This window comes from Suncus etruscus, chromosome 2 (assembly GCF_024139225.1).
Source record: "Suncus etruscus isolate mSunEtr1 chromosome 2, mSunEtr1.pri.cur, whole genome shotgun sequence".
NCBI lineage: Eukaryota > Metazoa > Chordata > Mammalia > Eulipotyphla > Soricidae > Suncus > Suncus etruscus.
This window is the reverse complement of record NC_064849.1, coordinates 47,576,230-47,599,501: the sequence shown is the minus strand read 5'-3', so window position 1 is coordinate 47,599,501 and position 23,272 is coordinate 47,576,230. Positions and strand designations below refer to the sequence as shown.

The 23,272-nt window shown below is 32.3% G+C and overlaps 1 protein-coding gene across 2 annotated transcripts in view; it reads left to right on the top strand.

Moving 5' to 3' along the window:
* LRFN5 (leucine rich repeat and fibronectin type III domain containing 5) overlaps positions 1 to 23,272 on the top strand; it is a 305,202-nt gene that overhangs the window by 152,963 nt on the left and 128,967 nt on the right. For both annotated transcript variants that reach the window (XM_049768400.1, XM_049768399.1), the window contains exon 2: positions 13,589 to 13,763. The gene's annotated coding sequence lies outside the window, so the exon portion shown is untranslated. The remainder of the gene's footprint in view (positions 1 to 13,588; positions 13,764 to 23,272) is intronic.

Below are 23,272 nucleotides of genomic sequence, written 5' to 3'. Positions count from 1 at the left end.
GGGCACGGGACGGAGCTTTCTTCCAGCTAGCTGTGGCCATTGGTAGTTGTGCTGTTTCATCAATATTTGTGAATGGAGGATGCCTTCCCAGCATCAGCTTAGAGTCTTACGTTTTCTTTTTCTTGGGATTACTTGACTTAAATTTTCTGAATTTAAGGATAATTTTTGTTAATCAAAAACAAGTAAATGGAAAAAAAAAAGATATACAAGAATTTAGAGACTCGGGATGGAAAGGTAGTTTACTGGACTGAATGCAGTTCTGCATGTATTATCCTCATAGTTGATTTTGGCACCATAAAATTTCCCAAACTCTTTCTGGAGCAATCACTGAAAACTGAGATGGGAGTCTCCAAGTTCTGTCAGGTATAGCCACAGACAAAAATGAAAGCAAAGACATAATAGACTTGAATCTGTTTTCTACCTACTACCAAATATTTACCTGGTTTCAGGTTAGTGTCTTATAATGACACCAATAAGAATGAAATCTTCCTGATAAGATGTTACTAAAGACCATATTCAATAATGCACCTGGAAAATATACTTTTATTCTTTTAAAATTTTTTGCAACATTATTGGGCCATACACAACTTTATTTAGGGCTTACTCAGAGATCACTTCTGAAGGAGTAGGGGGGTTATAAACAGTGTAGAATCAAACAAATTAAATCATACTATAATCTCCCTTTACTCAAGAAACATGTTTGAGAGAGTAATGTACACATATACGATATTATCATTTATTTTGTTTTATTCAGAATTCTCTTACACCTATATTAAACCATTAGGTTACTGCATGTGATGACTTTAGTAAATATTAAGTTCTCCTCTTGCTCAGAGTACAAATTCACAGTATTAAAAGCACTTACAGTAAAGTTCACATGAATACCTTTAAAAGCTATAAAAATAGTTTTCTTGGTGAAACATCAAAATTATAAATTAAAACCTATTGAAAAATAATTTAAAATGTTACGTGTTTCTACATATATGTAATAAAATAGGACTGTGGTTTGTTTCTCTTAAATAAAACCTAGGGTTGTAGCTGGAGCAATAGCTTATGAGAACATTTGCCTTGCATTTGGTTGACCCAGGTTCAATCTTCAGCTTCCCAGATGTTCTCCTAGCCCAGCAGAAATTATTCTTGAACTCAGAGTCAAGAGTAAACCCTGAGCACTGTTGAATGTGGCCCCAAAACAAAAATAAACTAAATAAAAAGGGGCCGGAGAGATAGCATGGAGGTAAGGCGTTTGCCTTTTATACAGGAGGTCATCGGTTCAAATCCTGGTGTCCCATATGGTCCCTCGTGCCTGCCAGGAACAAGTTCTGAGCCTGGAGGCAGGAATAATCCCTGAGCACTGCCGGGTGTGACCCCCCCCCAAAAAAAAACCACACACACAAAAATCCTTGGGTTGAGATAAATTCCTTGATTTATATTTTGTTTTAAGTGTTTATCATAGTATAAATTCATGATTATGCTCGCATGTATCTTTATTTTATCAATTTGAAAGAGGCCTCTAAAAGCAGTGCTACATTCTGACGGTATAGAAAAGTCATTTTGTCTTTGAAGAAATGCCAGCTTAAGTCTGGCTGCATTATTAGAAGCTTACACATAGGACATTAGCATTCAAAGATAATCTTCTTGCCATCTCTTCTAACCTTGAGTCCCACATGAGGATGCTATCAGATAAAAATGAGCCTCATAGAAAGCAGTGAATTCACTACCTCCAAAATATTCAGACTATCTTGGGACTATTCAAATAGCATAGTCAAAGTAGAAATCAAGTTTCCATGTAGCTCTATGCTTCAGTCTATTCTGACCTCTGGTGCCAACATCTCTACTTCTCACTCATTGAAAATAATACTTTTCAGAGAACATTACTCTTTTGAAATTTAGTTCTTTTCCAAGATATAATTGTAGTTTAGTATTTTATTTTTTTCACAATTAGCAGCTGTTAGACTTAGCCATAATTCTGGGTGTCTATTTCTCAGCATGTTCCACTAGAATTTAGAATAAATCACATTATATTCCAGATGTGGCTTGATACATTTTAAATAATTACACATATTAAACATTTTATTCAGGTACTTTCTTTTTATTAATAAACAGTGTATTCACAGACCTAAAATTATTGTTCCTAAGCATCATGAGAAAAATGAATAATTTAAGTATATATCTTGTGAATATCCTTTATATATAAATATAATATATATATATATATATATCCCTTCTCTTGAGCTTCAATAGTTTACTTCTGATTCTAAGCATCTTTTCCTTTAGCATTGTATGTTTACAATCTTCACCTGTCATTTAAACCTATGGAGACATTTTTTAAATTCCAGTTTTGTGACAGTCAGATTCTCAAGTTTAATAAGCACAGTTTCTTATGTCCTCTTGCAAGTCAATGTTAAAATGCTGAGCAAGAAAAGACCAAGGACAGCAGGGTTACAGTCTAATAAAATAATGTATCACAAAGTGCTTTGCAAACACTATTTTATATTCATCTATGGATCTGTGTCCTTACTTCAGTCTTTTATAATTTTCATTTTTTAATCATATAGAGAATTTCTCTATGGTTTTTATAGCTTCTATAAGGTAAAGGTATCCATAGAGCACATTTCCATGTTCTTTTCTATTGTTAAAATGTGGTGGAACTCAGGACTTAATTCTTAGATTGGTTCTGGTGGCATTCTGAGAACAATATATTATTCCAGAGTGTCTTAATCCCTTAAAGGTCTTTCTTGTCCCTTTATATGTTTTCCATATCCATATGCCTTTCAGCATGTTTGCCATGTTTTAAACTCCCAGTGTCCAAATCTTCTTTGGTTTTCTTTTGATGTCTTCAAATCTATGCTAACCTGTTGTGAATTATTTGCAATTTCAGAACAGTTACCTAGGTTGATAGGATTATTCACAACTCACTATCAAATATACGTTATTGACAGGAGTTTCTCCGTCAGCAAATAAATAGATACCAAGTTATTCTAAGGAGAATTCAGGTAAAAATCATGTAAATGGGGATACAGGTCATGAGACTAGAGGACCTGTTAAGATGGTGGGCCTATGGTAGCAAACAAAGTCAAAGAGGATTATGTTCAAAACAAGGTTGTATATCAGTTCTTCTAAGAAATCTTTCAAATAGTATTTTACTAATGATTAATACATATAGATATATCAATAATTTATTTTATATTTATATAGTGCTTAATGCATATACTCTATGCTTCCAAATATCTCCTTTCTAAATGCATAAACTATGTATTATAAGATAAGATTTATAGTTTTAAAATATTGATAATATGTGTCTTATTTTTTTACACTCAGAGGCTATGAAATATTTTGTCTTTTTTTCCAGATTAATGTAAAAGATTCATGTAAATGAGAGTTGTATAGGAAAAGAGTAAGAAAAAGTGATACTAGGAAAGGATTGAAAGAGGAGGGAACATCAAAGAAGGAGGCAGAAAATTGCAAGCAAGACAGACAGTGTGGATGAAAAAACTGACATATATAAAAAGTCAGACAGGATGCATTATAAAACAATATTATCTGGGATTATATAGAGCTAATATGTAAACTCTAACATGGAGCATTATATTGAACTGTGCTGCTCACAGAACCATTGCCTGTGTATACATTTCTTACACACCTGACATCTCTTCCTGCCATGAAACTTATTGATGTCCTATAGTGGCAAACATATTAGATGAATATAGGTTGAAAAATAAAAATAAAATTTTATCTGGTTTATATAAAATGCAAAGCCTCATTTTTGCAAGTTTCTGTATTTCAGCAATACTCTATTCTTATATAGATGTGTGAGAGGTGGAACATGTAAATGACACATTGTACATATATATGTATGTATAAATTTTGGTCATATATATTTATTATATGTATATATTCTTAGGAGTTACTCTTGTTTATGAACTCAGGAATAACCCTTGGAGGTTGGAGGGGATGATATCGGATATCCAGAGCTCAAACCGTGGTTGGTCTTGTATAAGGCAAGTACCTCTCGGCTGAGTTATTGCTCCTGATCAGCACATTATATTTTGTGTAGGAAATGTATTTCCTTAAAGAAAAAGACAAATTTTTATGTAATTCATAGAATCACTGGAGAAAAAGAGGGACAGGGAGGGAGAGAAAGGAAAATAAATGAAATAACAGAGAATAGAAGACACATAATATGTAGGTACATGTAGTTAAACGCCTTTTAATTTTTACTGTTTTTATTAGAGTTCTACTTCTTTTTTTTCCACTTAAACTGTTTCTACTATAGTTCTTTTTAATTTATATTGTTTCTATTTGAGTTAATTTTACTTTTGCCTCTCTAGTGATAAAGAATGTGTCTTTACAAGGCCAAATCGGCAAAAAAATCTGGGACAGACATACAATGTTATACAGTGTTACTTGGGGTGTCTGAAAAATCCATCTTCTGTCTTGGGGGCGGGGCATTGCTCTTATGAAGCACAGTGAAGGAGCACCCTGGAGTACTTATCTTAATAGATTTCTATTGTCTTTCAATTCTCGTCATATATCCCCCTGATATCATATCTTCTGACCAGCAGGGTATGTAAGAAGCAGCCCTTGCTCATTATTCATCAAGTATCCAGATTCTTATCTTGGATGCATTTTGTGTACCAAACTCTTGTTCAAATTCCTTAACCTAGTCTTTTCAGCATCTGCCCACAGGAATGACCAAATTGTGGAACTGAGGAGTGTCCGCTTACTTCAGGACTGTAAGATAGTCCTTCAAACAGTAGCAGAGGCCTTGATGGGGGTAGTGGAACTGAGCTGACAACTCTTCCACATTTACTGATGCTATAAAGCCCCTGTTTCTCTCTCTCTCTCTCTCTCTCTCTCTCTCTCTCTCTCTCTCTCTCTCTCTCTCTCTCTCTCTCTCTCTCTCTCTCTCTCTATCTCTCTCTCCCTCCCTTTCTTTTTCTCTCTTTCTTTCTCTTTCTCTTTCTTTCTTACTCATTCTCTCTTTCTTTCATTCTCTTTCGTACTTTTTTCTTTCTTTCTCTTTTTTCTCTTTCTCTCTTTCTCTCTTTCTTTCTTTCTTTTTCTTTCTTTCTTCCTTTCTTTCTTTCTTTCTTTCTTTCTTTCTCTTTCTTATTCTTTCCTTTTTCTTTCTCTTTTTCTTTTCTTTTCTCTTTCTCTCTCATCTCTTTCTTTCTTTCTCTCTTTCTTTCTTTCTTTCTCTCTTTCTTTCTTTCTCTCTTTCTTTTCTTTCTTTCTTTCTTTTCTTTCTCTCTTTCTGTCCTTTCTCTCTTTCTTTCTTTTCTCTCTCTCTTTCTTTCCCTCTTTCTCTCTCTCTCTTTCTTTCTTTCTCTCTTTCTTTCTTTCTTTCTCTTTCTTTCTTTCTTTCTTTCTTTCTCTCTTTTCTTTCTTTCTTTCTTTTCTTTCTCTCTTTCTGTCCTTTCTTTCTCTCTTTCTTTCTTTTCTCTCTCTCTTTCTTTCCCTCTTTCTCTCTTTCTTTCTTTCTTTCTTTCTTTCTCTTTTTTCTCTTTTTCTCTTTCTCTCTCTCTCTTTCTCTCCCTCTTTCTTTCTTTCTCTCTTTCTTTCTCTTTCTTACTCTTTCTCTCTTTTTTCTCTCTCTCTCTCTTTCTTTCTTTCTTTCTTTCTTTCTTTTTTCTCTCTTTCTGTCCTTTCTTTCTCTCTTTCTTTCTTTCTTTTTTCTCTCTCTTTCCCTCTTTTTCTCTTTCTTTCTCTTTATTTCTCTATTTTTCTCTATCTCTTTCTTTCTCTTTTTCTTTCTTTCTTTCTTTCTTTCTTTCTTTCTTTCTTTCTTTTTCTTTCTTTCTTTCTCTTTCTTTCTCTCTTTCTTTCTTTCTTTCTTTCTCTCTTTCTTTCTTTCTTTCTTTCTCTCTTTCTTTCTTTCTCTCTCTCCCTCTCTTTCTTTCTTTCTCTCTTTCTTTCTTTCTCTCTCTCTTTCTTTCTTTCTTTCTTTTTCTTTCTTTCTTTCTTTCTTTCTTTCTTTCTCTTTCTTTCTCTCTTTCTTTCTTTCTTTCTTTCTCTCTTTCTTTCTTTCTTTCTTTCTCTCTTTCTTTCTTTCTCTCTCTCCCTCTCTTTCTTTCTTTCTCTCTTTCTTTCTTTCTCTCTCTATTTCTTTCTTTCTTTCTTTCTTTCTTTCTTTCTTTCTTTCTTTCTTTATTTCTTTCTTTCTTTCTTCTCTCTTCTCTTCTTCTCTTCTTTCTTTCTCTCTCTCTCTCTTTCTTTCTTTCTTTCTTTCTTTCTTTCTTTCTTTCTTTCTTTCTTTCTTTCTTTCTTTCTTTCTTTCTTTCTTTCTTTCTTTCTTCTTTCTTTCTTTCTTTCTTTCTTTCTTTCTTTCTTTCTTTCTTTTTTCTTGACAGTTCCAGGATCACAGTACCATATTTTGAATCATCAATGGCACATAGTTGCTCTTTCACTAGGCTGTTGGTGACCATTATCACTCAAAATCTTCCACAGTGTTTTCTCCAGTTAGGAAATGGAATGACTTGTGTATAGATAAAATTAACTTATATTCTGTTTTATATAAAAATTCCCTTTTTTATGATGATGCACTAGCATGCAAATCAGTGTGACCAAAGCATTTATCTGTGACATTTGTACTGTCAGAGTATGGGGTAGATTAGGAAGAAGTAAAACAGCAATTTTCTTCTTTTGCCACTTGAAGTTTTCATTTTGGAAAAAAAATGTTTCTATAATTTTGAAATTCAAATAAATTTCAATTGAATTTTAGCAGAGCAAATTCATTGTGAGGCATTTATATGTGGAAGTATATTGTTGCTTTTTTTCAGTGTTTTGCTCATGTTCTTTAAGGAAATTTTGGTCATATAAGGAAAAATACTCCCCACTCTATAATCTTCATTGGCTCTTATTTGACATTTATTTTTGTAAAAAGAATCCTGTATTCACCATCTAGTAAATAGAATTTTAAAAATAGAACTCACACTGTGACATGTATTTCTTCTTCACCAAACTGGTTATTTATTTATTAATTTTGTTTTAATGATGAAAATCCCATTATTTTAAATTGTCGTTAAACCTAGTGAATGAAGTCATTCCTTGCATGGTAAAAATCAAAATAATATCGACCCCCAAATTCTATCTATAAAGTTCTTCACCTTGGGATGTATCTTGCTGAAATACAGCATCACTTAAAGTTATTTTATTCAGCTGTTAACGGGAAATTACAAATGCAGTAATAAAATTTTTAGGTCACCAAGATTTATGTTTTATTTAACTGCTGAACTCTTGCTATTAGAGGAAAGGGATGATTAGTTGGTCTCATTTACAATGTGACATTTACATTAAGCAATAAATGCTCTAGTGGTGCATTAATTTATTTATCATAAGATCCTGGAAGTGAATATAATTTATAAATATTTTTTCTATAGTTGACTCTAAGATACTACAAAATGCATTTCCATAATCAACTTGTGCCTCTAATTTTAATTGAATTTTCAAATTAAATTTAGCAGTATTGATGATAAGGCAGACAGGTAGTAATAGAATATCTGAATCTTTCCAAACATTTAAAAAACATATTAATTCAATATAATTTGTGATTTTTTTTGCACTTCCAGTCAAATTATTTTAAGATTTTTGTCAAAATAAAATAGCATTTCTTATGTCCTCATTTTTGAGGTAGTTCACTAAAAATCTTACATATTACATTTAACAGTATAATACATGAATATTAAATAAAATATTGGATGAACTGTAGTGAAGTTAAGTCACTTATACACATATTTAAAATAGTTGATATTTTATATCATGTAACTCAAGAATCTGAATGAAGAATTAGTAATCATTTTAAATACAAGGGCTGAAGAAATAATAGAGAGGGTAAGGAACTTGCCCTGTGCATGCTCTACCCGGGTTCCATCAAGGACTTCCTATCTGGTCTCCTGAACACTGTTGAAAAAAATTTCTGATTACAAAGCCAAAAATAATCCATGAATAATACCAGATGTGGTTCCGCCGCCCCCAAAGTTCCCAAGGAGAGAATCATTTCAGCTCAGGTTAACATAATGGCTGGAATTTTTATATTTTATATTACATAACCCGGTGCCGATTATTTTATAGTGTTAGGTATAAAATGGAGAAAGGAGAGGCTTGAGAGATAGCACAGCGGCAGGGCATTTGCCTTGTGTGAAGACAAACCAGGACGGACCTGGGTTCGATTCCCATATGGTCCCCAAGCCTATCAGGAGCGATTTCTGAGCAGAGCCAGCAGTTATCCCTGAAAGCCACTGAAGGTGGCCCAAAAATAAAAAAATAAAAAATAAACTTGTACAAAGAAATATAATGATACTACTTAGTAGAATTATATTAAATATATAAATCCTCTATTTAATTTAAAGGAAATACCTAAAATTATTTTACTAGTGTTTTCATATATTTTAATGCCTCCTTCAAAATGTTAAAAATTAGGGAAGCCTTGACAAGAAATACTTGAGTCAAGCAGAGTTATTTCATAACTGTTTGAATAAAGTACTATGACTGGTACTTTCAGATATATTATGCCTTGATGTAATTGTTTTTTTATATTTGTTTGTTTAGACTTATGGAGCTACACCTGAAGATGCTCAAGGCTTACTCGTGTTTTTGCTCAGGAACCAATTCTGATTGGTCTTGAACTTCAGATTTGGCTGCATGCAAGGCACATGCCCTACATTTTGTATTATCACTGCAACCCACTAATTTATTTAAAGTAAAAGCTGAGTTCTGGGGAAGTGGCTCCAAGGACTAGAATGCATGCCACATGCAGACACACACTCCAAATTGAGTTCAATCTGTGGCACCACATGATCTCTGGTACTTCCAAGAGGGCCTTTGTTGTCCAGATCTTTTGGAGCCACACAAATACATTTTTAGGTGCTGCCATGATCCATCCTCAACACACACCACTGGATCACATGTGACCAAGTACTTTATAACTACTATTGCTTTGATTCCAACTCAAGTTTATGACTTTAATGGTATGGCATTATTGATAGTCAAATTCCTAATCTAAATGAGAAACTGATTAATTCTTATCAATGACAATAAATCAAAGGGAAAAAGTACAATTAGTTGTTAAGAGAATCAGAATTTTACTTGAGAAAGACCTTATTAAATATCTTAGACAGGTCTGTCCACGGCTTCTGAGTTCCTTCAGATTTTAGTATTGAATCCTTATAATTATTAAATAATTATGTTAATTGAATATCCATGCACTAAAAAATAACACCCGACAATTTAACTTTTTAGAAGAAAACCATTGAACAGCAATATGTAATTAATGAAATCATAATTGTTTTACATATTATTTTAGTATCCTCTTAAAAACAAGGAAATATCTTAAATATCACTTTGGAAAATTGCAATATTAGAATCTCAGCACAAACTTTCTTATTTTCTTCGTTGTATTAGTCAGACTATATAGACATTAAAAATATCACTGATGGAGAGATTCTTTACTGTAGAATATTCTAATACTTTACTGTAAAATACTCTAATCATTTTCTAAAATATTTTCTTGAATTTTTCTATAAGAATCTTACTTTTGGAGGGTTATGGCTCTATGTGAGAGTCCCAGGTTACTTAGATATTATTGATAGAAAGTTGCACAGAAATAGTTGACTTTTGTTTATGCCTTCCTTCTTTTATGTATAGCAATATATAAAAATGCTATTTTTACCTCATCTAGTTATTAGAAAATCTTATTTTATACCTCATAGATTTTTTAGTAGCTAGAACCTAATAAGTGTTAATAAAATATAACAAAGAAGAAATGGTCTCATTAATTAATAATACAGTCATTCATAGAAATAACTTTCTCTGGGGAATTAGAATTTATTAGTATTAGAGCAGTTTTAATGCTATAATACTAAATGTGTGTATTGAAAAAGTGCAGCTAGTTTTTGTTAGAATAAATATTTGAAAATATTTGAAAATTATTACATTTTCTATTGTAGTGCAATAATATATAATTTAATTATAAGGCTGGAGTCATAACTTATGGAGACCAAGCACTTTTCTTGCTTAGGACAGTGCTCTGTTCAACTCCAACACTACATGTGGTCCACCATACTCTGCCAGGAGTTATCCCTGAGCATAGAGCCAGAAATAAATTCTGCATACTGCTAGGTGTGGACCAAAATACCCTCTCCCTTCCTGCCAAAAAAAAAAAAAAAAAAGCATATCTTTACTATAGAATCTGGATGTAATCTGATTTTCAAAATTAAGTATTTTTTATTAAAATATTTTACTTCTAAAAGTTTTTAATATATTCTCACATATGGTTGTGCATGAAACAAACATATCTACACTGTCTATATAATTTGTGATAACTTCATGAAAACTTACACATTTTCTTCTTGGAGACACATTATGAGTTATGTGTAGTATGTACACTAAATGATTGAATAAATAAAATTGATGACAAATGAAAGAAATATATTGGCCTCTATAGTATTAATTGAAATAAATAGTTCAAAACAACGTACAGCATTCTCATTTTATACACATAAAAAATCTTCATGTACACTGCCTTTATATGGAAAAATATTTCAGAGAAATTGTTCCTATGTGTGAATGATTCTTTCTGAGGATTATATGTTCTGACTTGGAGAAAAGTTTGATTTTTAGTTTATTGAGTTTTTTCATGCATATATAAACATAGCAATAAACTTTAAATATAAATAGAAGTAAATGTATAGCTGCCTCAGGGAAGTTGGCATATAATTGATATAGATAGATAGATAGATAGATAGATAGATAGATAGATAGATAGATAGATAGATAGATAGATCGATAGATAGATAGAGGTAGGTAGATATTTGCTATTTTATGTAGCTTTTGTTGTTTAAATTTCTGTAATAGATATCTTTATTTATTTATTGCTTTTTGAGCCACGCCCGGTGACACTCAGGGATTACTTCTGGCTATCCACTCAGAAATAGCTCCTGGCTTGAGGGATCATATGGGACTCCTGTGAATAACTGTGGTCCGTCCTGAGTCAGCCACATGCAAGGCAAAAATACTACCTCTGCACCATCACTCCAGCTCCTAAACAACTTTATTTTAAAATCAATATAAATTATTAAATATGTAAGATTAGTTGACAGATTCATATAATTATTTGAGTCAACTTACAATATCACTTATAATTATCAATAATCTATGTATTATTTTTAATCACTTCTGAGTAAATTCAATGTTAATCTAGGCAATGACTATGCATGCATTTTATTTATTTATTTATTTATTTATTTATTTATTTATTTATTTATTTAGGTTTTTGGGCTATACTCAGCAGCACTCAAGACTGGCTCTATGTTCAGAAATTGCTCCTGGCAGGTTCAGGGATCATATGAGATGATGGGGATCGAATCAGGGTTCATCCTGTGTCTCTGAAATGCAAAGCAAATGCCCTACTACTGTGCTATCACTAGGGATACTAAACATTTATTTTTATATAATATTTTTATTTACACACCATGATTATAAACGTAAAAAGAATACCTCCCTTCACCAGTGCAATATTCCCACTACCAATGCCCCCTATCTCCGTCCTCCCTCAACCCTGCTTGTATTTGAGATAGGCATTTTCTCACTCATTAACATTTTCATGGTAGTTGTTAGTGTAGTTATTTCTCTAACTGCACTCACCACTCTGTGGTGAGCTTCATATCATAAGTCAATCCTTCCAGCCCGCATCTTTGGGTATTATTACAATAATTTCTTTTATTTTTCTTAAAACCCATAGATAAGTGACACTATTCTGTGTGTCTCTATCTCTTTCCCTCTGATTTATTTACTCAGCATAATGGTTTTCATGTCCATCCATGTATAGGAAAATTTCATGACTTCATCTCTCCTGATGGCTGCATAATATTCCATTGTGTATATGTAATCACATTTTCTTTAGCCATTCAGATTGGTTATTTCCAGAGTCTATCTATTGTAAATAACACTGCAATGAATATAAGTGTGAGGAAGGGATTTTTTGGATGGCATTTTTGAGTTCCTAGGGTATATGCCTAGAAGTGGTATAGCTGGATCATATGGGAGCTCAATTTCCAGTTTTTTGAGGAATCTCCATGTTGTTTTTCATAAAGTCTAGACTAGACATCATTCCCACCAGTAGTGAATGAGAGTTCCTTTCTTCCCACATCCTTAGGCATTTGCCTTGCCAGCGGCCAACCTAGGACAAACTCGGGTTGGATTCATGCTTCTATCACTGGTTTCTATCCCAGTTTTCCATATGGTCCCCCAAACCTGCCAGGAGTGATTTCTGAGCGTAAAGCCAGGAGTAACCCCTGAGCTCCGCCTGGGTGTGACCCCAAAACCAAAAATAAAGTAAAATTAAATTAAAATTAAAAATAGGTGTGCAAGCCTTAGGGCTTTTACCTTGCACAGGCTAACCTAGGACGACTGCGGTTTGATCCCCTGGAGTCCCATATGGTTCCCCAAGCCAGGAGCGATTTCTGAGCACATAGCCAGGAGTAACCCCTGAGCGTCACAGGGTGTGAACCAAAAAAAAAAAAAAAAGAAAATGTTAAAAAAAAAATAAACTAAGCCCTTCCTAAAGACACAAGTCAATCATTCACATCAATTTTATTGTTCTGTACTTAATAATAATTACAAATAAGGTATTAGAAACATTAAATTTAATTCTTGTGTGATATTTTATTTATTGATTGTCACTTGTTGAGGTAGTATTATTGTTTACTTTCTTTTTTACAGATGAATTATAAAATGAAGTGCAGTTCATTTACAAAAGCACTCTCCAGATTCTCAACTAAAAAAATTAGCGACTGCACAGCTATTGGTACTTTCACATAGATCTTAGGAGAAAATGTCAATTATTTTGTTTTAATAAGTGAAGTTGATTGCACTTTAAACTAAAATGAAAAAATAGGTTTAAATATGTTTAAATAGGTAAATACCAACAATTTTATTATATTATTCAAAATACAAATACATCTATGTTTATGTCTTCTATATATGTTCATTTGAAATAAAATGTTTATCTGCAAGAGAAAATGATGTATACAAAACAGTATGTTTTGAGACTTTTGTTTCATTGGGCAAAACTTGTCAGTTTCATTCACTGCAGCATCTAAAACATTATGTAACTATAACATTAGTATGTGATAATTAACATGCATTGACTAACACATTTTGAATTATTAGACATTTTTTAAAAATTCAACTGATGCTAAAAATTATTAGCTACCAATTTTAATTGTGTAATCTATCTGCAATTACAAGACGTGAAAGTCCAACATGAATGTCACTTGCTTTGCATGTTGCTAACCCAAGTTTAATTCCCACAATGGTTCCCCGAGTACTGCTAGGAGTAAGCCTACAACATAGCCAAAAATGTCCTTCTCATCCCCAAATATAAACTTGAAAAAACAGATTGATAACGTATCTATTGGATAAAAAAGTATATTTCATATTCCCATTGAAGTAGTTATGCAAATTTATTTAAATAGTTAGTGATATTTATGATATAATTTGAGATTACCAGTTAGTAGCAGCTGTATTTTCAAAGTTATGTATCATGCATATTTTGATACACTTTTTTTATGATTTACTTCTCCTTTTGAAGAGCCCCTGTAGACTTTCAGCCAGGTGTCTGGAAGATATGTAGTAGCTGAGTTCCTTACTTCTGACACCATCCTCATAATCAGCTTTGGAGATGCTTTCACCCTGTCTGACTTCTATAGCAGCAAGGCAGAGTGCTGACTCCTTCAAGGCAGTGAGGAACTCTTCAGGCTCCAGAAGTAAGTTGATCACCTTCATGTTTAATCATTATAATGGGTTTTAAAACATGTAGCGAACTAATGAGCAATTCTTCAAATGATTACACAAGCTAAAACCTGCATTATTTATTACTGATTGTTTTTGCTTCTATTTGAGTACAGCATTCTGGACTATAAAGATGACCACTCTCAATGCCACTAAGCTCTACCTTGAAATGCCCTGGGTTTCAAAAATATTGTTTAATATGTACTATCCTGACATACTTATTTGCATCATTGAGGCATAAACAAAGAAGAGACTAATATAACTATTTGCACATTTGTAAAGAGTCTATAAATGGCTATTTTGTTGGGTTTCTTGTTAAAGATTAAAATTTCTGTTCCTTTAATTCTTAAAAATCAAGAGTTATTTTCCTAACTGCAATATTCTCAATGCTGATCAAAGGGTAAGGAGCATGTGTTAGTAGTACTGACTCTTCTTGTTTAAAATTTTTTCCAAATGACTTGTCATCTGTATTTGTAAAGAGAAGTTGAAAGCATCCTATAATTTTTCAAACTCAAAAGAATACAAAATAAAAGAAAAATTATATTGCAAATGTGAATTTAATTTGGCACATAGAATAGTATAAAAATTCAAACAATACTTCAGATAAAAATCATACTGTATTATCAAAGAAAATTCCTAACTCCCACATTTTTTTTCAATATTGTCTCTGGGTGATCTAATTACAGGGTAAACCTGGCAATAAAATTTTGTATGTAAAGTCAAGTCTGAAAAAGACTTTCTTGGGTTGTACTTAACAATTTTATCTCTTGTCATTTTATAGTTATTCTAAGTTGGTGAATTTTCTTATTTAATATATGTTTTATAGGCATTTTTCATGTCCCTCTGGATATCTTTGTATCATAATAACATTATGCCAAAATGATGTTTTAGAAGAAGAAAAGTTTGATATGTTGTGATAGTCTATTGGTCATTAGAACATTAGCAATCTAAACAGTTATATTTTGTAATATTCTACAGCTTTAATATATTAATAACAAAAGTATTTATGTTCTTAAAGCAATGCAGACAGTACCATTAAGAATTTATTTTTAAATTATGGTGCTTACCTCTACATATAATTTAAAACCAGTAGTCAGTTGTTATTTTTGGGTGATTAATATATAAGGGCCTAGTTTAATACAACAGAAATTAGATAATACATTTTATTCTGGTTAATTTATAATAAGTATGGTTGCAGTATAAAATTATGAGTCTGAGGAAGCCTAAAATACATTACAGAAAATTTAATGTGTTTTCACACAATTGTTTTTTACTGAACTCTTTTTGTTCAGAAATTTTGTATTTATATTAAGAATTATGTTTTAGCTTTGGTCTTTTAGCTTTTTATCAAATAAGTAACTTAAGTATGATGTTCCATCTTTTCACCTTTTATTTTACTGAGAGAAATAGAAAATTGTGTCTTAGCTTTAAATGATTTCAAATACATTTTAAAGAAAGATGAGGATGGTGGTTTAGACCACACTCAATGGTACTCAGATGTTACTCCTGGTATTTTGCACTCAGAAATCACACCTATAAGACGAGGCTCCAAATGGGGTCAGCTGCATGCAAGATAAACACCCTACCCTCTGAGCCATTGATCCAGCTACTGACTTCACACACTTTATAGAGATTGTCTCAAAAGTAGAATCATAAAAACTCTAAATATTTTATATGTGTATAAAATTCATTAGATAGCTAATAATTTTTAGTTTCCACAAACACTGCTGATTTTTGTCTAAATAGAGCACCCAATTTTATTAAAACAATTTGAAAGAAAATATGTTAAATGCACCCCATATACAACTCAACACAGGCCCTTTGCCTGGTCTGTATTGTGAATTGAAGGACCAAAAAAATATGTTTAATGACATAAATTTTCTAATGTAAATCACAATACTTAGTAAATGTACTAATGACTATAATCAAAGGCCAAAGGATTATACTTAATTAACCTGGCTAAACAGAAATAATTTATATATTGAAAATCACTCTCCAGAATTAATACTTAATTCATTCCCGCCCACCCTCCATAATTATCACTCCATTAGTCTACATTAGTGAAGATCTTTTTCCCTTTATTTTTCCCTCTTGGAGTAATGTTAGGCTAAAACTCTTGCGTTGAATCACTTGAAAAAGAAAGAGAAAATAAATACATCTCTAATTATGTTTCACAAATTTAAGATAGCTCATTGAAAATTCATAGCATATCCAGTAAATTATTTTTATCAAAGTGTATAGAATACTAAAAACTTGCTTAAAGGAAGAAATGAATGAAACTTTAGTAAAATGATGCAGTGAAATAATATTTAGCTATTAGAAGATGACAAAGTGCTGATCATTATGATCTTTATTTTTCATTATGTGGCTATTTCAATAAACTTTGACCTGAAGATAGTCTGTTGTGCTTTGTTTGTTCATTTTTCTGTTATTATTTGACTAAACAATGATGATTTTTAAATGGCAAACAATAAAGTTTGAATAGATTTTCATACTTAAGAAATAATGTAAACATATGCAAATAATATCTAGAAAGACAATTTACTTACACATAAAAGATATAATAATTACAATGCTAACATGCCTTTAAAATATTAAAGCAACAGGCTGGAGCAATAGAACAGAGAGGGCATGGCTGATTTGGGTTCCATCCCTGGCATCCCATTTGGTCCTCTAAGCCTTCCAGAAATGATTATGGGTGCGGAGCCAGGTATAACACCCAAGAGTCACTGGGTGTGGCCCCCCCAAAAAACCCAAAAAATAAAAATAAATACGATATTAAGGCATATAATTATTAAGGCATATAACATGCCTTTAAAAGATTGAGTATTCAGTGGCCGTAGAGATAGCATGGAAGTAAGGCATTTCCCTTTCATGTAGAAGGATGGTGGTTCGAATCTTGGCTTCCCATATGATCCCCCTAGCCTGCCAGGAGCGACTTCTGAGCATAGAGCCAGGAATAGCCCCTGAGCGCTGCTGGGTTTGACCCAAAAAAATGAAAAAAAAAAAACAAATAAGATTGAATATCCATAATGACAATAATATGCAGCATTTAAAATACTTTTTAGGAGAGATAGCACAGGTTCTTTTTTTTTCTGATATGATAAAATCCCTTTGCTCTTAAGAAGATACAAGTGAATATGTTTGAAGTATTTATCCAAAGCATAGTAGATAGGAGTTTGTAAAATAACTATCATAAGGTAAATTCTTATTAAAACCAGAATACTTACATGAATACAGTGGGAATTAAATAAATTTCATGAGAGTTTATTCACATATACTTATTAGAAGTACAACTTTTATCTCAGCATTGAGTTCATAAGTGTCAGACTATTACTGTGAATATATTGGTATGAGTCTTATGAATAAAAAATTCTAGCATTTTGCAACTAGAGTTAAAGTACTGCTGGTGAGTTGCATTTCTTAAATGTGGCTGATTAGGGTTTGATCTCTGCCAACATATATGGGCCCCTGCATACCACCAAGACTAATTCTTGAGCATAGAACTAGGAATAAGCTTTAATCATTTCCAGGTGTGACCCCAAACCAAAACAAACCAAACAAATTAAAGAAAACTTCCTTAAAATTTAGAAGATGCACAATTGTCCCAGACACCTCCAATATAGACTTGCCTTAGTTTGCAGTACCTGATGTAAAAAAAAAAAAAAAAAAAAAAAAAAAAAAGGCCTCTGCTCTAACGTTTAGTGTTGGCCCTGTTGACTTTGTTACTATATACACCTTAACTGCAAAGTGTTCTAGAAGAGGTATAAAAATGTTTGCTTCAGGAGGGCCAGAGCTATATAGTGCAGCTGTAGGTCGCTTGACTTAAACGTGGCTGACGAAGGACGGACTTTGATTAGATCCCCAGCGTTCCATATGATCCCCCAAGACAGGAACGATATCTGAGCACATAACCAGGAGTAACCCTGAACGTCAACGGGTGTAGCCCCAAAAATTTTTGCTTCAGGAGATAAAAATCACTTTACATGTAGGATCAGGAAATATCGACATAATATAGCTAATACTCCTGGAAACTGACATGAGATCCATGGCAATATTAATTTCAAAGCATGGTTCTGAAGCACATGGAAAAAGTCCCATTTGCATGTACTCAACTCATGCAATTACTGTGATGAGCTGCCTATTATACTGACCACAAGGCACTTATAGTTTCCTTATGCCAGGGTGGGTTTTAACCAGGATATTTTTGCATTAGCAGATAAAAATATTTTCTGGGTAAACTACAGGTGGCCCTTTTTCATCATTTTAAAACACAATGTGGACAGTCCAAGGCCAAATCATAACAATTTGAACACTTTTTTTAAGAAAAATCCATGTTTCACTAAGTAAGAAGCTCACAGACTGAAATATCCATGTATAAATAATAAACAAATAGCTCCTGAGAAATAATCATGGAAAAATCAATGAGATTGTTAGAACTACATATAAAGAAAGGTAAGTAAAATAAGTGAATTTAATATACATAAAATTAATATATGAAAACAAATAAAATTTGAAAAGATAATACTTATTCTCTAAAATATAGTGCCATCACAAAGGCATTTAGAGAACATCTGCAATGTTTAATAACCTCAGTGGTATAAAAGAGATCATTATTATGAAAAAAAATGTAAGCATCTACTGGTAGCTTACACGAGGCAAATATGATTTATTCTCAAATGGTAACCTTTCCTTTATATCTGGTACCAGGCAGATAGGAATTACAGTACTAAATCTTAAATCCTTAACATTTTGTTTAATATATAAAAACAAATAACATTTAATAACTACTTATTTATTTATGTCCTGAAGATAGATTTCTATTACAGGAAAATGAGCACCTTTTAGAGATTATTTCAATACCTACCGCATAATGATTCCTACACAGAAATAATACATAATTGAAAGCATACATTTATTATTAATGAGAAAAGAAACAGACTAAACTATCATAATAAAAATGTCCTTCTTACAAAATAACTAAAAAGAAAATACCAACAAATAAAATTATATATTATTTCTATATATCTTTTATCAAGGTGATATTGTTATGTATTTTGCAGAATGTTTAAATATAGGGTACCTTGAAACAAAATAACAGAATCTACAAATTCTGATATATGTTTAACTAGAGAATATTTTTACTGTAACAAAGAGTAGAATAAAATAGTCATGTATTTTATTTTATGTATGTATTTATTTATTTATTTTGGTTTTGGGGCCACACCTGGTGACACTCAGGGGTTACTCCTGGCTATGCACTCAGAAATTGCTCCTGGTTTGGGGGACCATATAGGATTCCAAGGATTGAACTCAGGTCCGTCCTGGGTCAGCCTTGTGCAAGTCAAACATCCTACTGCTATGCTACCACTCCAGCTCCCATGTATTTTATTAATATAGTTAATATAGTTTATCTCAAAGAGATATTCCAGTTTAAAAAGTATTTTACATACTGTTACATAACTGTGTTTAGTAGGCATTCTACATCTTTAATCTTTTCTACATTTTTAAATTTGACTTTCTTTATAACATATGAGTACGTACATTTTAAAGGCATATTGTAATTAAAATATTAGAAATATTTTACTATCATATGAAGTTTATAAGGGGGCTCATGTAAAAGAGTTTATAATTGAAAAACATGAAAAGTAATAAAGGGAAGATTTTAAAGAAAACTACTTTAAAAATACTTATGCCTTTCTTCTCTTTTTCATATTTGGTTGACTTAGATATTGTACGATTCCTTATACTGAGACATAAAAAAATATTATGTAAATTCTCCAACATTCTAAAAATGTTTCAATAAATAAAAATGTGGTATCATTGAAAAGATGTATAATCCTCAAAAGAACTTTGATTAAAGTTACACTAAATTATTATATAATATTACAAACCTGAATATATAATCTTCTAAAAATTATACCTTTGAAGATTACAAAAGGCTTTCATACAATGTAACATAAAATATTCTAAACATGGCTGAATAGTTATTCCAAGTTCACAGAGAAAGATTTTGATGTCTTTAAGATGCCATTTTTTTATCATTTTTATCTGCTATTCAATTAATTTCCAATGAAAACCCCAGCCATTTTGCTCTTTGTATGTTTACACACTGATTATAAAGTTTATACAACAAGAGTAATGAGGGACAACCAATAAAACACTGAAGAATACCAAAGCTGATGATGGTTACTTCCTCACTTCAGAGGGGCCAGAATGATAGCACAGAGATAAGGCACATTTGCCTTGCACGATGACAACCCGGGATGGACCCAGGTTCGAACGATCCTCAGCATCCCGTATGGTCTCCTGAGCCTGCCACAAGGTGACCTTCTGAGCACAGAACCAGGAGTAACCCCTGAGTACCACTGAGTATGGCACAAAAACCTAGAGAGAGAGAGACAGGACCTTACTACAGCAAGAAAATCATTAAGACAAAGTAATAGACCAACTAGATGAAAGGAGAATAGATATCCCAGAAATAGTTTTCATAGATATAACCAGATGACCTCTAAAAAGAAGTAAATTTATTATAAAAGGAGTATCTTTATTATATTTATTATTTATTTATAATACATTTATTATATGTATAATAAGATAGTCTGTTCTTTCAAATTATGCTTTAAGAACTGGACATATGCATATATATAAAATATTAATGTACAAAAATTAACTATTATAATTTAGTGCAAAGGTCCTACCTTGCATCTGTGAGAACATGGAGTTGAACTTTGTCACATATCGTTCTGAACATGATCCTTTTACACTACCCTCACAGTCAAAAAGCAAAGGAGGAGGAATATGAGTGCATGCTGGGAACCTGGGAACGGGGGGGGGGGGGTGGGGTGGGGTTGGAGGTTGGGGGGGGAACAAGCATTGGTTGGTGGGAATACCCTGATTCAATGTCACTATTATCTAACAATTTACTGTGAATGATTTGTAATCCACTCTGGTCAAAAATAAAAATTATTATAAAAAAGTGAAAAAAATATACAACTAGAAAGAAAGAAGAAAGAAAGAAAGAAAGAAAGAGAAAGAAAGAAAGAAAGGAAAAAAGAAAGAAAGAAAGAAGAATGAAAGAAAGAAAGAAAGAAAGATAAGAAAGAAAAGAAAGAAAGAAATAAAGAAAGAAAGAAAGAGAAAGAAAAAGAAGAAGAAAGGGGAAGGAAGGAAGGAAGGAAGGAAGGAAGGAAGGAAGGAAGGAAGGAAGGAAGGAAGGAAGGAAGGAAGGAAGGAAGGAAGGAAGGAAAAAAGGAAGAAGGAAGAATTATTTTAAAGAAATACAAGATGGCCTTGGCTATGTTGTTGCCTTTTTTTGCAAATAATCAAGTCATCATTTGTGGTTATAGAAAATTTACATAATTAGGGGAAGCAGGAAAATAATTGATATAATTACTTATAAGCTGGACTTCATAAATTTTTCTTCATAAATTATTCATAAATTCAACACTAGTAAACTGGGAAAACTGGAAATTGAGCTTCATATAACCAGCAATACCACTCATGGAATTATATCCTAGGAAATAAAAATACCAGAAGCCTCTGTTTTTCTGCATTCTTTTGTTTGTTGCAGCACTAGTCACAGTAACCAGAATCTGGAAACAACCCAAGTATCCAAGAACAGATGAGTCTATAGAGAAACTGGAGTACATCTATACATCTTCTACACAGTAGAATACTATGCAGCTACTAGGATAAATTAATTCAGGAAATTTGCTTATACATTAATGGATTTCCAGAATATTATGCTGAGTCAGAGGGATAAAAATAAAATGATCAAACTCATTTGTAAGATATTAAACATGGGGCCGGGCCATGGCGCTAGAGGTAAGGTGCCTGCCTTGCCTGCGCCAGCCTTGGATGGACCGCAGTTCGATCCCCCGGTGTCCCATGTGGTTCCCCAAGCCAGGAGCGACTTCTGAGTGCATAGCCAGGAGTAACCCCTGAGCATCACCGGGTGTGGCCCAACCCCCCCAAAAAAGATATTAAACATAAGATCACATGGTAATAATATCCAGAGACAATAGAGAGAAGAGCCAGTCTATGCTACGTTATATTGCCACAAATAGTGGCAGAGTGTACTCAGGATATAAAAGATACCACTATATTGTAGATAATCTCTTTGGACAAGAACTGGGTGCTGGAAAGAAATACATGATACCCTTTCAGCAACAATATTGCAAAACAGTGTATTAAAGGGTAAAAAGAAGAGAAAGAAGGAAGGGGAAGAGAGAAAATGAGAGTGAGAAGAAAACTGAGAGGGAAATGTGCAGTGATGAAGGATGTTGTTCAACTGAAACTCAATCATGAACAATTTTGCAATTGTAAATAAAAACCCTACTGAATTATGAACAACTTTGTAATCAGTGTTTAAATAATGTAATTAATTAAAAATCTTTGGTTCCATGGATTGCCATATCAAAAATATAAGAAGAAAAGCCACAGATTAGGAGTAACCATATGCAAATGCATATACATTTAAAAAGTACTATCAAATATGTATATATTTACATATGTATATATGTATATATAAGAATTTTTAAAACACAACAAAATCAGCAAACATCTCCAAAGCTAGTCAAAAATATCAATAAGCAGCACAAAAAGGCAAACAAGCATATAAAGTGATGCTCTTTAGGATACACTATCACTGGGAAAATGCAAAGTAAGAATGCAAAGATATTCACAATATAGAAACATACCTTGCTATATGATTCAGCAGTCAGAACCTTTCATAATTAACCAAAGGGGGTAAATATTACACACAGCACCTAAACACTAATATTTATAAGTTTTACTTATAGTTTGTTTTTATATTTGGAAGCAACTAACATGTCTTTCAGTAGGAAAATGGATAAATAAAGTATATTAACTCCTGACAATATTTCTAGTAGAAGAAACAAATGAGCTACCAAGACATGAAATATAAATAAAACCCCAAATACTTAATAAGTAAAATAAACCAGCCTGAAAGGTTAGCCTATTCTGTTTCCAATTATATGGCCTTTTTGAAAAGGCAAATTTATGAATACAGTAAATTGACCAGTGGTTTCCATGGGAATGGGGTTCGAGTAAAGACTGAATACAAATTATTTTTAGAGCTGTGGTAAAACTCTTTTTTCTGCATGATGAATACATGTCATTATACACTGTTTTAAAAACATGCCAAATGAACTATAATTTAGACTAAGAGAGGACTTGTGATGACACTGTCTCATTTATTGTAATAATTCTGGTGAGGTTGTTGATAATATGTATATATGTATTGGACAGAGGTCATATGAACAATCTCTTAACCTTTAATTTTGCTATGAACCTTAAATTTAACACATTAATTGTTAAAAATCTTATGAGCCTTATGTACTTTTTATGTAAAAAAGTGTTAATAATAAAATAGTATGATGATTTCCAAAGTTTTATTGTTAAACTTTCTTTGTTTTAATTTTTGGGTGGCATATGTGGCGACTCTCAGGGATTATTTCTA